This window comes from Cynocephalus volans, chromosome 8, assembly GCF_027409185.1.
Source record: "Cynocephalus volans isolate mCynVol1 chromosome 8, mCynVol1.pri, whole genome shotgun sequence".
Lineage (NCBI taxonomy): Eukaryota > Metazoa > Chordata > Mammalia > Dermoptera > Cynocephalidae > Cynocephalus > Cynocephalus volans.
In genome coordinates this window covers 28093518-28110034 of record NC_084467.1, presented here as the reverse complement: position 1 = coordinate 28110034, position 16517 = coordinate 28093518, and the positions used below count along the sequence as shown (strand labels likewise).

Below are 16517 nucleotides of genomic sequence, written 5' to 3'. Positions count from 1 at the left end.
ATGTGTTTTCAGCTTAATTACTAATCAGATTTGAGGCCCTTCATTGTCCTAACTCACCTCATTTAGCCATCAATATTTTAAAATTGTCTTCAGTCTTTATAATTTTTATTTCTAAAATTACCATGTTATTTATTTGGTAGTTATTACCTACCTACCCCTCCTTGATTGGATTTCAGGCATAGTAGCATTTGTTATCCAACTTTGTACACCAAAGAATTATCAGATGACTGTTATTGGGTATTCACACACTGCTTCACAGAAAACAGGATTACATCTTGCCAAATAAAGTTTTCATTGCCCTGGGTAGTTTGACGCCCTCTCAATTTGTCTAAGCTAAAACGAAGTAAAACCTCTGTGTGTGTGTGTGTATTCTGGGTAATTTCTCAATATCTAAATGTAGAGAAAAGACAAATTGTGAAACTTAAAGCTGGAAGCCAAATGATTTGTCCCCTTCACTCTTGGCAACTCTCATATTGCCAAACTTCTTCATATTAATTTAAACATTTGTTAAGGATGCAGTCTGAGGCTCTTGTTTAAAAAGTAATTCTGAGGCCGGCCCGTGGCTCACTCGGTAGAGTGCGGTGCTGATAACACCAAGGCCACGGGTTCAGATCCTATATAGGGATGGCCGGTTTGCTCGCTGGCTGAGCGTGGTGCTGACAGCACCAGGCCAAGGGTTGAGATCCCCTTACCGGTCATCTTTAAAAAAATAATAATAAAAAATAAATAAATAAAAAGTAATTCTGTTATATATCTGTGAGAAACTGCTAATTATATTGTGATTAAGCAGAACCTTAATTCATAACAGATTGATTAGAATAGCCACAGAGGGAGAATTGAGAGCCACGGCACTTATCCATCCTATGAAATTTGTTTTGAACAGCTGTGTATGTCAGTACCAGGAATAAGATACAAGATCTGGCTTTCTTTTCAGGGCATAGTCAATGCTTATCCAAGGCTGGCATACTTTTTCAAGTAAGTCAGCTACCCTAAATCAAGAGTCAATGTCTTGGTTCATTTTATTTTGCTACTACTTTGTAATTACCAGCTTTGGACCTGAAGCTTTGTGGATCTCTCAAGGTAAAAGCAATGTACACTGTGCATTGTGGTTAGGGATCATACTACTAGATTAAAATATTTCTGTAGTTTGCCATCTGCAGTTTACCGAGATGGTAAACTACCTGCATAGTTTGCTCATCTATATGATGGACATATTACCTTCATCGCAGATGGGGCCATTGAGACAGAATATGTACATAAAACATTTAGCATAGTGCCTTAGGGTGCAAAAGGAGAATGGGGTATTTCAAATCCACCTACAAGGTTCACAGGCAACAAAGGTGTGTCTTCCTGATCATACCATGTAATTATAAGATCTGATTGCCAGTTTTATATTTGGTACCAAGAGAATTTAAACTTTTAGACCATGAAGTACACGGGGATTAGTAACAAAGATGCTTAGTACTGAAAAGAATGGAAGCCCCAGGGGAGGCCATTTGTGGCATTACTTAACCTCAAATTAGTAGAGTAGATACAAAAATCCACTTAGCAGTGTTGTTTAGTTGGTATCTTAAATACTTTGCTCAATACCTGACTCTCAGGTATTTTAAGATAATAGTCTTTGTTTTGAAAGTGTGTGGGGAGTGGGTGGAGGGGAAGGAAGCAAGCCAAAGAAGCTCAGAACTTAAAACGACAAGATCCATGACATTTTACCAAAATATAGGGTATGTAGTGTTAGGCATCTAAAATGGGCTTAGTTCCAAATAGGCCTGAGGGAGGAGAGAACGTAGCACTGTAAAAGATGGAGAGAGAGACTGGAAAGACAAAAAATTGGGAAAATATGCTATACTCATGGTTTGACAGACAATGTTAACATGGTAATAGTTTCCAAATTAATCCCAGCAGATTTCTTGAAATTGATAAACTGTAAGATTCATATGGAATTGCGAGGGATCCAGGATAGCCAAAACAATCTTGGAAAGACAGAATTCATGCTTCCTGATTTTAAAACTTAACTATGAAGAAATGGCAATCAAGATGTGTACTGGCACAAGGATTGACATAGATTAATGGAATAGAATTGAAAGTCCAGAAGTAAATCTTTATGTATGTGGTCAAGGGTGCCAAAAATCACAACAGGGAAAGAATACAGACGGTCTTTGACTTAAAATGGTTCGACTTAAGATTTCAGCTTGATGGTGCAAGTGCAGTATACTTCAAGTACCTACGCAATATCCTGTTTTTCACTTTCAGTAAAGTATTTGGTAAGTTACGTGAGTTATTTAAAACTTTATTATAAAATAGGCTTGGAACACTCAAACACTGCTGGTGGGAATTTAAAAAGGTACAGACACCTTGGAAAACAGTCTGGCAGTTCTGCAAACAGTTACCATATGACTCAACAATTCTAATACTAAAGAGAAAAACATGATCACAAAAAAACTTGTATATGGATGTCTATAGCAGCATTATTCATAACAGCCAAAAGGTGGAAACAATCCAAATGTCCATCAACTGGTGAATGAATGAAGAAAAGGTGGTATGTCTATACAACAGAATATAATTCAGCCATGGAAAGGAATGAAGTCTGATACATGCCGCAACATGGATGAATCTGGAAACATGCTAAATGAAAAGAGTTCAGCACAAAGGCCGCATATTGTATGATTCTGTTCATATGAAATGGCCAAAACGGGATAATCTGCAGATACAAAGTAGATACAGTGACTGCTTTGGGTTGGGGGATAGGGGAGTGAAGGAGAATAGGGCGATAGCTAAAGGATGCAGGGTTTCTTTGTGAGGTAATGAAAAATTCTAAAATTGGTAATGGGGGCACATATCTGAATACACTAAAAACTATTAAACTATGTAAATGGGTAAATTGTACAGTATGTGAATTACATTTCAATAAAGCTGTTTTTTAAAATAGAGACCGTGAGAGTGGCATATGAAGTTAGAGCTATAAGGCACAGATAATGAAAGGCCTTGTAGGCCATGTTAAGGATTTTGATCTTTAATGAAGAGCAGTGGGAAACAGCCTGTGGCTGTTTAGCTTTGCATTGTTCTTGTTACCTCCTTGAACAGGAGGCATTGAGAGCACCTGGATAATTAAAACAGCCTCCTGACTGGTTTTATCCCTTGCTCCACTGTGGTCTGTTTTCAGCACAGCAGCTAGATAACTGAACTTTATAAAAAACCATGCCTAAACTCAGTGGCTTCAGACAACAAATTATTATGGGTTTGAGGGTTGGCTGGTCTCAGGTAGGCAGTTCCAGGTCAGAGGCAGGCTAGGGATAGAGTCTACCAAAAACTATTGGGCTGGAAGTCCAAGATGGCTATTTCACTGACGACTGCTGAGATGGTTGGAACATTTATATTCTTTTTGTTTCCACTAAGTGATTAGATGTGTCTCAGATCCTAAAAGGAAAAGGGACTGGTGCTTGTTTTTGAGGACAATGAGGAAGGGGGACTTTGGAGAATGTTTTGCCCTGAACCTGTGGTATGGAGAGGGAGAGGTCACCTAAATGATAGATGCTGTGATAGTAATCACAATGGATTGGAAAGCAGATTTGCATCAGGAAAAAGGAACAAGGGAAGCCAATCTGTGTCTGAGAAAAGGGCTTTGGTCTGAGCAGAAGAAAAAACACTTGCGTGACTTTTCCCTTGGCAGTAATAGAACTTAGGAAGAATAATTCTTGATCCCAGAATTTATCAGTATTTTACTTTGTGTCTTATAGAGACCGGCTCTCCATATTGGTTTGGAAACAGGGATTTCTTTTTATCAGATATGAAGACAAAAATCTTTGGTGAATTTAACAAAACAGTGGCAATAGCACAAGGACGGCTGGACAAAATTAAGAACAAACCTGACAATACACATCTAATTTATCCTGTTTTTTTCTTTTTTCTGTTTCAAACCTTAAATTATAAGTGATTAAAATTTTTCAGGTTTATACTGAAAACTAATAATGGTATTTTTCCATTATAGAGTCAAACCAAATTTTTTTCTTTTCTGGACAAAGACAGATAAAAAGTAACATGGTTTTTCTCTTATATGGAACCAGATAATAGATGTCACACACTTTTTCTTCCCCTCATTTTATAATTTTAGGTTCTTTGGTATCTGGTTGTATTATTAGACCTGTACTCTCTTGCCCCTTCTTTTTCACTTTTTTTTGGTAGATCCTTTATATTTTACATGAGGCTATGTTTTTTGTTTTTTTTTTTAAAGAAGTATAATTGGCTTTATTGCAATTCTAGAATCAGGCAACACATTATTCCATAAAATAGAATGTGTTCCAAGTGAGCTGAGCAGGGACACTTTGACTTTACATGAGGCTATGTTTTAAAAAATAAAACAAAGCAAACATTATTTTGTTTCTTGTAACTTTCCTTTGTGATGGAACTTGAGATGATATTATGTTAGATCTACCTCCCCTTTTCTCAGCCAATTGCTCTTTTAATACTGTGAATTATACTTTTTTTTTTTTTTTTTTTTGCAGCTGGCCATAAAAATGTTATTTTATTTTATTTATTTTTTTGGCGGCTAGCCGGCACAGGGATCTGAATCCTTGACCTTGGTGCGATCTCTAACTAACTGGGCTAATTGGCCAGCCCCATATTTCTTAAATGTCTTTAATTTTAGCCCTATAGGACCTGCCAGCACAATCCTAATTTGGTGTCTTCAATATATTTCCTTGGACTCTAGCACTAAGCCCTTTTACCAGTCTCTCTGCCTTCACTTTCTCTTTTTTTAACTTGACAAATAAAAATTGTATGTATTTATGGTATACAACATGATGTTCTAAAAATGTATACATTGTGGAATGGCTAAATCGAGCTAATTAACATGTTACCTCACATTTATTTGTGGTGAAAACACTTAAAATCTACTCTCTTGATGATTTTCAAATATATGACACATTGTTATTAACTGTAGTCACTGTGCTGTATAATAGAACTTATTCCTCCTGTATAATGGAAACTTTATATCCTTTGACCAATATCTCCCCAGTCCTTCTTCCTACTTCCTATTCCCTAGTAACCACCATTCTACTCTGCTTCTATGAGTTTGACTTTTTTAGATTACACCTATAAGTGAGATCATGCATATTTGTCTTTTGTGCCTAGCTTATTTCACTTAGTGTGAGGTCCCCTGGGTTCATCCATGTTGTTGCAAATGATAGGACTTCCTTCCTTTTTAAGGCTGAGTAGTATTCCATTGTTAATATCTCACATTTTCTTTATCCATTCATCTATCAACAGACACTTAGGTTGCTTCCATACATGCCTTTACTCCTGCACCTTTTACTCATGACATAGTTTCCTTCCTAAAATCCTAAATTTATCATTTCTCCTCTGGTTAGAATCCCTTTCTCATAGGGCCAACCTGTGGCTCACTTGGGAGAGTGTGGTGCCGATAACACCAAGGCCACGAGTTTGGATCCCTATATAGGAATGGCCAGTTGGCTCACTCGGGAGAGCGAGGTGCTGACAACACCAAGTCAAGGGTTAAGATCCCCTTACCAGTCATCTTAAAAAAAAAAAAAAAGAATCCCTTCCTCATGTAAAATAATATTCAAACTCCTTATCAGGTCACGCAAATCTGGCCCCTTCTTTAGTTACACCTTTTATCATACCTTTAAAACTATGCTCCATGTAAATCCAACTATTTGTATTTCCCGTGTGTCCTGGGTTTTCTACCTCTGCCTTTGTACACATTGCTCCAGCTTCCACAAAAGGCCTTCATTTGTCAGACTGGCAAATACCAGTTTTCAAGATATTCTCAATTTTTCTTTTTTTTTTTGATAAAAGTCTTTCTAATTTCCACTTGCTCAAGAGATGTACATATGCAGACACACAATAGAAACGATGATTCTTTTTTGTATTCCCTCATTGTTAACCATTCATTCTCTATTGGATTTATCTGTTTATAGCTCTCTTTCACCCACCAGATCTTTGAGTGACAGGAAGCATGTCTTACTAGACTTCATATCCTCCATGGGATGCCTGGCATAGAATAAGTTCTAAGTAACTGTATAATGAAAGAACCTCCTACTTCACCAAGGAGACTGATCTGAGAGAATGTGGTTTATCCAAAATCTCAGAACTAGTAAATGCAGAGCTGACACTCAGATCTAGGATTTTTGGTCCCAAGTTTAGTATCTTATTCACTAAACCTAAGATACTAATGTTATCTTACACTTTATTCAGTCAGCAAACATTTGTTATGGTCTACTCATGCAAAGTAAAATACAGTCCTTGCCTTTGAGACAGGGCGTTTATTATAAACATTACCTTTACAATTATGGGAGAAAAACAAATATGTCTTCAACAGTTCACAGTGAAGATTGCGAATAACATGATCTTATATTTTATTGCCTTCGAGAAATAGGCTTTCTTCATAGTAAACTCCACAGCTCTCTTGCTTTTACCCCATCTGGTAACTAGACCATTTCTGCACGTGCTGTCCTGGCAGCTTTGCATTTCACCTAAATTACTAATGTTCATTTCCCACAGGATCATTCTGACTTTGATTTTTTAAAAATAAATCCAATTTCTGTTTTACATTCCCAGTTGAAACACCAAGATGTTGAGATATGTGGATTTATCTGCTAATTATCTTGGTTATTTCTTTCATAACCTGGGCCTGCTACTCAGTTCTTTTAGTAGCAGATAGATCACTGTTCTATCTCTCCCCCCCATACTCTATGCCAAGTAGTCCTATAACATTTATTAATAAGTACTATATAATAATATATAAATAATATAAATATAAACAATATTTATCATGATTACCACCCAGGATAATAGCGTAAGAACTATTATAGTGAAATCAAATAAATGAAATAAATTTGTAAACTATAGAATGTAAAATTATAGTTTACAAATTTATTTCACTTACAGCATTTTATTTAATCCTAACATTATAACCCTGGGCGGTAGCTCTGATAAAGATTATTATCTAAAGAAACTGAGGCTCAGAAAGTTAAAGTGAATTAAGTAACCAAAAACTAGCAAATGGCAGAACTGAGGCTAGAGTTTATGTTCTAGTTTCTAGGCCAGTATTTCTGTACACAGAAAATTGTATTGATGAAAATCTTCGTTATCATGTGTAAACAGCCTTTATCATTATCTTATCTTAATCTTTCAGACTGAGTGTGGAGATGAGGTAACCGGATGAAGAACTTTCTCAGATATCACAATAGCGAATCTCTGTTCAGTTTTGGAAAGTAGACTGCAAAATATCAAATGTGTTAAATAGTTCCATACATCTCAGATAGGAATTGTTCTGGTTACTATTGTCGTGTGATAAATTACCCCAACCATTTTATTTGAATCACAGTTTTGTAGGTCAGAGATTTAGGAAGGGCTTGGCTTAGCCAACTTTGCTTGGGATATCATTAAGTTCCATTGGTTGTTGGCTGGGGCTGTAGTCATCTGAAAATTCTCTGGGCTTGACATCCAAGGTGTATATCAATTAACGTAACTGCTATACAATAAGCTTCACATATTTAAAGTATAAACTTGATAAGGTTTGACATATGTATACACCCATGAAATCATTACAACGATAAAGGTAATGAACATGGCAATCACCCCAAAAGTTTCCTTGTGCACCTTAGTAATCCTTGACTCCTGCCCCTGTATATCCCTCTTTTCCTGCTACCAATCTGCAGGCAACCATTGATCTGCTTATTCGTCGCTATAAATTAGTTTGCATTTTCCAGAATTTTATATAAGTGAAATCATTTATAATGTACTTTTTTGGGGGGCAGGGAGGTCTGGCTTCTTTCATTTAGCATAAATTGTTTTGAGATTCATCCATGTTGTTTTATGTATCAATCAATAGTTTTTTTCTTGGGGTATTTCTTTGTATGGATATATCACAGTTTATCTATTTACCTATTGATGGACACTTGGCTTGTTTCCAATATTTGGCTATTACAAATAAAACTGCTCTAAATATTGATATGCAAGTCTTTGTGAGAACATATGCTTTTAGTTTTTGTTTTTTGCGACTGGCTGATAAAGATTTCTTAGATAAATACCTAGGAGTGGAATGGCTGTGTCATATGGCATTCCCTACTCTTTCCCCCTGCTTTGTTTCTCTCTAAAGCATGTATCATCTTCCAATAAACTATATAATTTACTTATTTATTCTGTTTATTGTCATCTCCCTTCATCGGAAAGGAAGCTGTACTAGTCCTTTTTCTGTAATTTATATTAGAATACCTCTAATATAGCTTATAAAGAAAGAAAACTTATTTCTTACAGTTTTGGAGGCTGGGAATTCCAAGGTTGAGGGGCACATCTGGTGAGGGCTTTCTTCCTGATGGGGACTTTCTGCAGAGTCCCGGGGAGGCACGGGCGAGAGTGGCAAGAGTGTGTGTTAACGTGATCACTTGTTCTCTTTATAAAGCCACCAGTTTCGCTCTGTGATAACCCATTGACCCATTAATTCAGAAATGGATTAACCCATTCATGAATGCATAGACCTCATGATCCAGTCACCTTCTAAAGGCCCTACCTGTCCATGCTGCCACGTTGGGGATCAAACTTCCACATGAGCCTTGGAGGAGACAAACATTCAGACCACAGCAGGAAGCTTCATGAAGGCAAGAAATATTTTGTTTGGTTTACTCTTGTTTCCCAACTGCCTAGAACAGTGTCTTGCCATAGCAAGTGCTCGATAATCATAACAGAAACACTTATGTAGTGCCTACTACGGGTCAGGCATCTTTTAAGTACTTTGCATGTGTGAACATTTATTGAATTATTAAGTTAGTATATACTTCTTTTATTGAGACTCACTCAGAAAACTACATTGATTTACAGGTTTTGACTTTTGACATTTTTACGAATAGGACTACTTATTAGTCAATTAAGCAGGAATGGCAAATTAAGTTTTATTTGGCAGACCAAATCCAGGTTACAGTAGTGGCTATCCATGCCGTTGTGTTAGAAGGATTCTAATGATAAGTCTGGCATAGGTGCCATGCCTGAGTATATCTGCTGTGTTTACCCAGCACAGAAAATGGAGGCATGGGTAAATCCTGGCACTTCTGGTTTAGAGCGCACAGTTTACTGAAAGGATGGAAGAATATAACATCATTTTGGCTTCAATGTCTAGTTTACATATACATATGCTATGCAATGCAGTATACTGTATTAATTTTTTTTTTTTTTTTTTTTTTTAACATTTAAGGAATATGTTGATGTTCAAAAGTCAGACACTGGACCTAGTAATACTTGACATAATATTGAATTTCAACACTGAAAAGCTCTACCAAAGAAAGAATCAATACCTAGTAGTCACATTCTATCTAATGCTGTTTTTCCTTCTTCTGGTGTGAGTAAAGCTTTTTTACCTCCAACCATAGCTGTTAAGGTTTCTGGTTCGGATGGTAAAATTATCTTTCGTCAGGGATAAACTGCTTACCAGAGGGTTGTACTTTTTAGCTCTTCTACATTATAGATTACTTGGCAAATTTCATGTAGCAGTTCATCAACTTCTACCAAGGAAACTTGCCCAAGCTGCTCAGAGTAAAACAAAATTTAAAGTCTGTGACCTGGGGCCGGCGGGTTAGCTCACTCGACCTCACCAAGATCAAGGGTTTAGATCCCCTTTCTGGCCACTTGCCAAAAAAAATAAATAAAGTCTGTGACCTGTTTCTTCATTTCTATGTAAATAGTTCTTTAGAGTATTAGGTTTAATTTTCTACGTTCCCATACTTCTGAAGAAATGTCACTTTAGAACAAATAATTTTACTTCTGCTTTTAAGCTTCTCATTGGCTTTCCTTATACAGACTTTTCAGTTGAGGGGTTTATAGATTCTCCAGTACTAGGAGCTTCATTTTTTTTAAGGCTAAATAATGTGACTGGCTACTTGAAGGAACACCTGAAACTAATTTTTCCATCTCTTTCAGTTGAAATTCTGTGAACGTAGTAGTGTAGAATGATTCTATGATCCTCCCCTCCTCTACACAACTACTATTTAAAAACTATTCATTATTTAACAAAGGCCAGGACATTTTCAAGGCCTCAAGAAAAATAAAGTTACTCTTGTAATACTATGTGAGAAGTTATTTCTTTTGAAGAAAAGAACTTTACACGTCACAGACATCTATATGGGTCCTTCTGACGTTCCTGGATCTTATTACGTAGAGGCTGGAGTTGCTGTCTCCTGCAGGTGAGGTGACTTTGATGTGAAGGAGCCGTGTCTTCATTAGAGTCACTGAATTTGTGAAGAGAATCCAGAAATTCCTCCTCCACCCTGAAATGTTTGAAGATCTGGTATAGTTTGGTTATTTAATATCTTATGGTAGATACTAGAAGTTCTAGAAATGCAGGATGTAGTTAGGGGTCAGTGGACAGGAATAGTTTTTAAATGTTCTTGGTTTAGAACAAGAAAATAACTGAGTTTCTCATTTCACTCCTAGATAAACATACTCAAGCAATTTTTTTTTCTCTGCTTGCTTGGGTGCATTATGTCTTTTATGTTTTAATGTTGGCATTTACAATGGAGCATTGTAGTACACCTAGATATGCAATGACTTGCCCCACATTTCTTAGAAAATTAAATATGGCTTTGTCCTTAAACATGCTAGAAACACATTATTTATAGTTACATTTTTGGCTGGCTGGTTGGCTCACTTGGGAGAGCATGGTGCTGGTAACACCAAGGTCGTGGGCTCAGATCCCTGCACTGGCCAGCTGCCAAAAAAAAAAAAAAAAAAAAGCAAATATAATCACATTTTTTTGTTTCAGTCTTAGAAACTGAACTGATAGGATAAATTTTGGAAAAGCTTTTCAGATGTGCTTCTTTTGTAGAGTTTAAGAATTATGATTAGTTTTAACTTAGCCTGATTTATGTATCCAGAGACCCACTTTTCTCTCAGCCTAGCTACTTTGGTCAGTCTCTTTTTTTCTATTTTGCATCAGTGAAATTTTTGTACCTTTGATTTGCAGGTGTCTTCAGAGCCCATGGTTCATTCTTTGAGAATATGCTTAGTGATGAAAAATCTTTGCCCTTTGAGGGTGGGTGAGGTTATTCGGAATCTTCTCTGGAGAATAAGGTACATAAATGCGGTGATTATGACTATATGACAAATACTGTGCTAAGCACTTGATATGCATTATCTATTTTTTTTATTGAATCATAATTGATTATAACAATTTTGGGGTTCAACATTGATGTACATTGATCAAATCAATATTATTAGTGTATATATTATTGCAAATCATACTTATTCTTTGTGCCCCTTGTTCAATCTCTCTTTCTCCTCCCTCCCACCTCTGATAACCCTAGATTTCTTCTCTCTTTCTGAAAGAATAATGGTTACTCTGTTAACTTGTTGCCTAGATGTTCTGTCCAATGCTGAGAGGTGTGTTCAGGTCCCCCACTATTATCATAGAGCAGATGCTTCTTCTGTCACTCTGTATATGTGCTGCCGAAGCGAGCACGCTTCTTCTGTCACTCTGGAATGGGTTTTGTGGAGTGGAGAGAGACATCCTCTTCTTTGGTCTCTGCTGGTGACTCTCCTTATGTCAATGCACTTGAGTGGCTGGTGGGCCATCTGCATGGTGGTTTTGGCGTCTAGCAGCTTTTGTGGCAGCTGTGGCTATTGTGGGGCTGTGGTGGCTCAGGACCCTGGGTGGGCCCCATGGCAGCGGCGGTGTGCCTTGTTGTGGGAGGAGGGGTTGGTCTCCGGCTCCATCTGTTTTTACATTCTAAGATGCTGTTGAGGAGCAGTTAGGGTGGGAGTAGGAGGAGGGGTGTGTGTGGTTGAGGACTGTGGCACCCCCCTCATTCCTGCAGGGGAGATCAGGGGGCTTCCAGTGGTGGCTTGGTCAATGCTGGGCTGGTTGCAGGTGTCAAGGAGGGTGTTGCTGAAGCCCTTGGCCCCTCACTGCCCTGACTTGGGAGCCCAGGGTGTTTCTTGTGTGGCTTGGTCATTATCACTGGGCTGGTTGCAGGTGTTGGGGGACATGGCTGGGGCCCCTGGCCCTCCCCTATCCCTGGCTTGGGGGCCCAGGGGGCTTCCTGTCCTTCTAAGTTTTATAGGTGTTCTTTGGTGAAGTGAGACCTTTACTAGGTAATATCAAACTTTGTCTCTGGTCTGTGGGTATTTTGCTTTTTCTTTCAGTTCTGTGTTGGATTATTCACTGTTCCCAACACTTAAACTCTGCACTGGAACTAATTTGTTGTCCTTTGCTCACTTCTAAAATGAGGGAACTTCCTGTGGAGACCAGCACTTGAGTCCTTTGGTTGAGCTAAATTGCTGTTTTGCTGCTGATTCCCCATGGAAGGCTTTTTGTGCAGCTCATGTTTTAATGGTTGACTTTGTAGGTACTTCCAGGTCTATTGAGATCCAGGGCACCTGGGTTGTGTAGAAACTCTGGTTTGGACCTCAGTCTTTTCAGCAAACTGCTCCCCCTGCAGTTCTAGTGGCCCTGCACTGATTGGGGGGCAGATCAGCTGTCCATGCTGTGCCCCAGTGTTCCTCCAGTGGGCTGTCTCCCCCACCGCCCCTACTCTGAACACTTCCCATGGGACAGACCGTGTGTTGGTCCCTTGCAATGACTCACCAGCCTGAGTGGCTCCTTTTTCAGTTGTTGTGGCTGCTCGCTCCTATGTGGGTCCATGGGAACCCTGTTAGTGGTCTTGCTGGCCTGGGGGCCACCAAGGCCCTCTTCTCCCTTGCCACCTCCAAGCAACTTCATAGGAAGGTCACAGCTGTAGTTTTTGCCAGCTCCATGCACTAACCAGCTGCAGCTTTGAAGTGGTCGGGATTTGAAATGGTGGGAGTGGTCCTTTCTTTCTCTCATCTTGGCTCCTCCTGCCTTTGTGAACTCAGTAGGTCTCTCCTCCTCTTCCCCTGAGCTCTAGCAGCCCTAGCTTGGCTGGCTGTCATTGCTTTTTAATAGTTGTAAATTGGTGGGAGAGAGTGATGCTGGGGACCATCTATTCCACCATCTTGACTGGAAGCCAACATGCGTTGTCTAAATACATCTTTGGTTCATCTGTGGTGGAAGATATTCATATTAATCCTTTTTTTTTTATAGGGGAGGAAACTAAAGCTTCGTACAATTAAAGTTGCTCAGGCTCAAACAGGCAGAAAGTGATGGAGCTGAGATTTGTGCCAGGGTTGAATGACTCTGCAGCCTGTGATCTTCTCCACTGTTATTTGCTCCGTCCCCTTAACAGGCTGACATGATTTTAGCTTTGGTATCTATGTGGAAATTCTCATGTACTTGCCATCATCCCACATCAAGCACGGGCTGTGGGGGCTATCTCTTTTCCTGCTTTGGGGGTACCACTTACCATCTGGAGGCACAACCGATAGTGTGGGGAACTTCATATCCTTGGGAGAATTCTCTCAGTGGGAATCAGTGGATAAATGCCCCAACCTCCCAGTTTTTCAGTGGAACTGTCCAAAGTACTGTCTACATGGTTCCTTAGAGAGTCCTTGTGGGATTGAGCCCCGGTGGCTCATTGTGTGGTAACCAGTTTATTAACACCCTTTATCAGATTTTTTCCCTTCCCCATATTTCGTGTTCCCCATTCCTTCACTTCTGGTTCCTGGGATTGTCTCCCAAATAAACTATTTACATCCAAGTATCTCAGGCTCTGTTTTTGGAGAAAGAAAACTAAGAAATCCACCAATTTTGTCTCTAAGAGATGAGACTTGGTTATGAAACAGATATTCTTGTATTGTCAGTTGTCTCTGAAATATATACCTGAGTGTGCATAGAGTTCCTAGTGTCTATGAGTCAGTAACTCAGCCAACATATAACAGCTTTGTTGAGATATAATTGATGCACAATAAAATGCATGTATTTAAAGTGTATAATTTAATTAGTTTTGATATATGTAATTGATGAAGAAAATTATCAAAATAAAGCAGGTTTTCCAAAACTCACTGCCTTGGAATAAGTTTTATAAACTCGACGTCAACATTTTGTTTTTAAGATAAATAATGTATGCAGTTAGAACTGCTGATTTATTAATTAATGTATAAACCGCTGATTTTGAATAAGCCTTTTAGATATGGTTAAGAATAACTGAAGCACAAAGCTTCTTCTTCAGGTTGCACGTAGACATTTTTGTTCCCAGGTTGTAATGAGTAAACAATGATTGTGATTCTTGTGTTCTGTGAGAAAAGGACAACTTCACTTGGAATTTTCCTCCTCCCTTTTGAAACCTCCTTTTGAAACTCCCTTTTAAAGTTCCTTTGCTTGTAGTAGTCTTTGCAGCAACTTCCATCTCTGTTGGCTTATGTTTCCTGGGTCAATCATCAAGCTTGGCTTTCAATGAACCTTTATAAAATTATTTCTGCCCTGACTTCCTTGATTTTAGTTCACCCATGAAACTATAACTGCATCAGGAAATGAACAAATTCATCACCCCTATGTGTTCCTCTTGTTCCTTTATAACCCATCCCTTTTTTCCCACTCAGGAAACCATGAAGATATTCCCTGTCACTCTATATTAGTTTGCATTTTCTAGAATTTGATATAAATGAAGTACTACATAATTTACTTTTTTTCTGTTCTGCTTCTTTCATTGAACATAATTATTTAAGATTCATCCACATAGTTGTGTGTATCAATAGTTTGCTCCTTTTTATTGTTGAGCAGTATTCCATTGTATGAATATACCATAATTTCTTTATCTATTAACCTGTTGATGGGCATCTGGGTTGTTTCCAGTTTTTGCCTATTACAATGAAGCTGCCATTAATATTTACGCACAAGTCTTAGTGTGGATGTAGGTTTTCATTTCTCTTGGGTAAATATCTAGGTGTGAAATGGCTAGGTCATATGGTAGGTGTATGTTAAACTTTTTAGGAAAGTGCTTGTGGGGAAAATAGAATAATCTAGTCAGGACCCCTTGCCTCAGGTCTGGTTGGGGGTGGTGCAACACGTTCTTTGTAAACAAGTTGTGTGTGGGTGGAGTTAGTGCACATGCACACCCATTATCTTTTCAGTTTGTGCTATTGTGTGTTCTTCAGTTTGTGAGGCAGCAGCTGGCCAACAGAGAGCTCATGTCTAAAAATAGAGCATGTTTACTTTGCTGGTTTTTCTTTGGACTTTGCTCATAGCAGTTGAGTTTCTGAGTTTCTCTTTGGACTGCCTAACTCTTAGACGTGTGTGTTGAATAAAGACTATTCCTTCTTCAATCAAGGCTCCAAGGAACTTTTTCCTGTTACCTAGCTTGTAGACTTGTGTGTGAAGGGTTTGTGACCCAGTCTGGACAATGGGCTTGAGAGGTCTGTGAGCTCCAGACCCCCTACCTCTACACTGCCACACTGTTTTCCAAAGTGTTTGTACCATCTTATCACCAGCAGTGTATGAAAGTTCCAGTTGCGCCACATCCTTGTCAGCACTTGGTATGACCGATCTCTTTAATTTAAGCCATTCTAGTGGGTTGTATAGTAGCATCATGTTGTGATTTTAATTTGCATTTCCCTAATAACTATAATGTTGAATATCTTTTCATGTACTTATTTGCCATTTATACATCTTCTTTGGTAAAGTGTCTATTCATATCTTTTGCTAATTAAAAAAAAATTAGGCTCTCTTCTCAAGTTGTAAGAAATCTTTGTATGTTCTAGATACAAGTCTTTTTTTGGATATATTTTGCAAGTATTATTCTCCAGTCTCTGGCTTGCTATTTCATTTTCGTAACAGTCTTTTGAAGAGCAAAATTTAAAAACTTTATTTCCAATTGCTTTTTTTTTCTTTTATAAGTTTGTGCTTTTTGTGTCCTATTTAAGAAGTCTTTGCCAAACCTACTCATTCAGATTAGTAATACAGATTTTCTTCTATTTCTTTTTTTGGGGGTGAGGGGGTAGTCAGTTTATTTTGTTTCTTAGTAAAGTAATGGTATCCATGGGGAAGAACAAAAAGGGATTCTTCTTCGGACTCAAATCCCTTTGGAGGAGGCTCAAGCTTCACAGAATCCCTTGTCTCTCCCCACTTTGGGCACTTGGGGGCGGGGTGGGGAGTGAGAGGGGAAAGGCAGGGCACGATTGATAAGGCTAACGAGTGACAAAAGGCACCGGAAGGTTACATCCTGGGCCTGTGGGGATTGGGAGAGGGTGCGGGACAGGTTGGCATCCAGGCCCAGCCTCTGGTCCTTCCCTTTCTTGGCCTTGGCCTTAAGGGGCTGGAGGGCTTGGTCACGCCAAGTCTCCTGGCACCGGACGCTGTAGCGCGCCTCCTCCGGGCGCCCTGGCGGGCTTTGCCGCCTGTGCTCCCATCACACGCCCCCCAGCTTTCAAACTTGTACTTGCAGTCGGCTCCAAATTCCCTCTTCCACTTGCAGGACACCCTGCACCGGATGCGATGAGTCGGGGCCCCTCCAGTGCCCTCGCGAAAACGCATGCCGGGGCCCCCGGGTCCACCCCGCACGCTCCCTCCGGCCGCCCTTCTGCGCCTCGTCTTTCTCTTTGGCCACCGCGGAAGTCAGCGCCAGCATGGCGACGACGAGGAAGCCTCGGTGATGCAT

The 16517-nt window shown here is 39.2% G+C and overlaps 1 pseudogene; it reads right to left on the bottom strand.

The window, feature by feature from the left end:
- Positions 1 to 15953: 15953 nt before the first annotated feature.
- LOC134384102 (midkine-like) lies at positions 15954 to 16517 on the bottom strand (annotated as a pseudogene).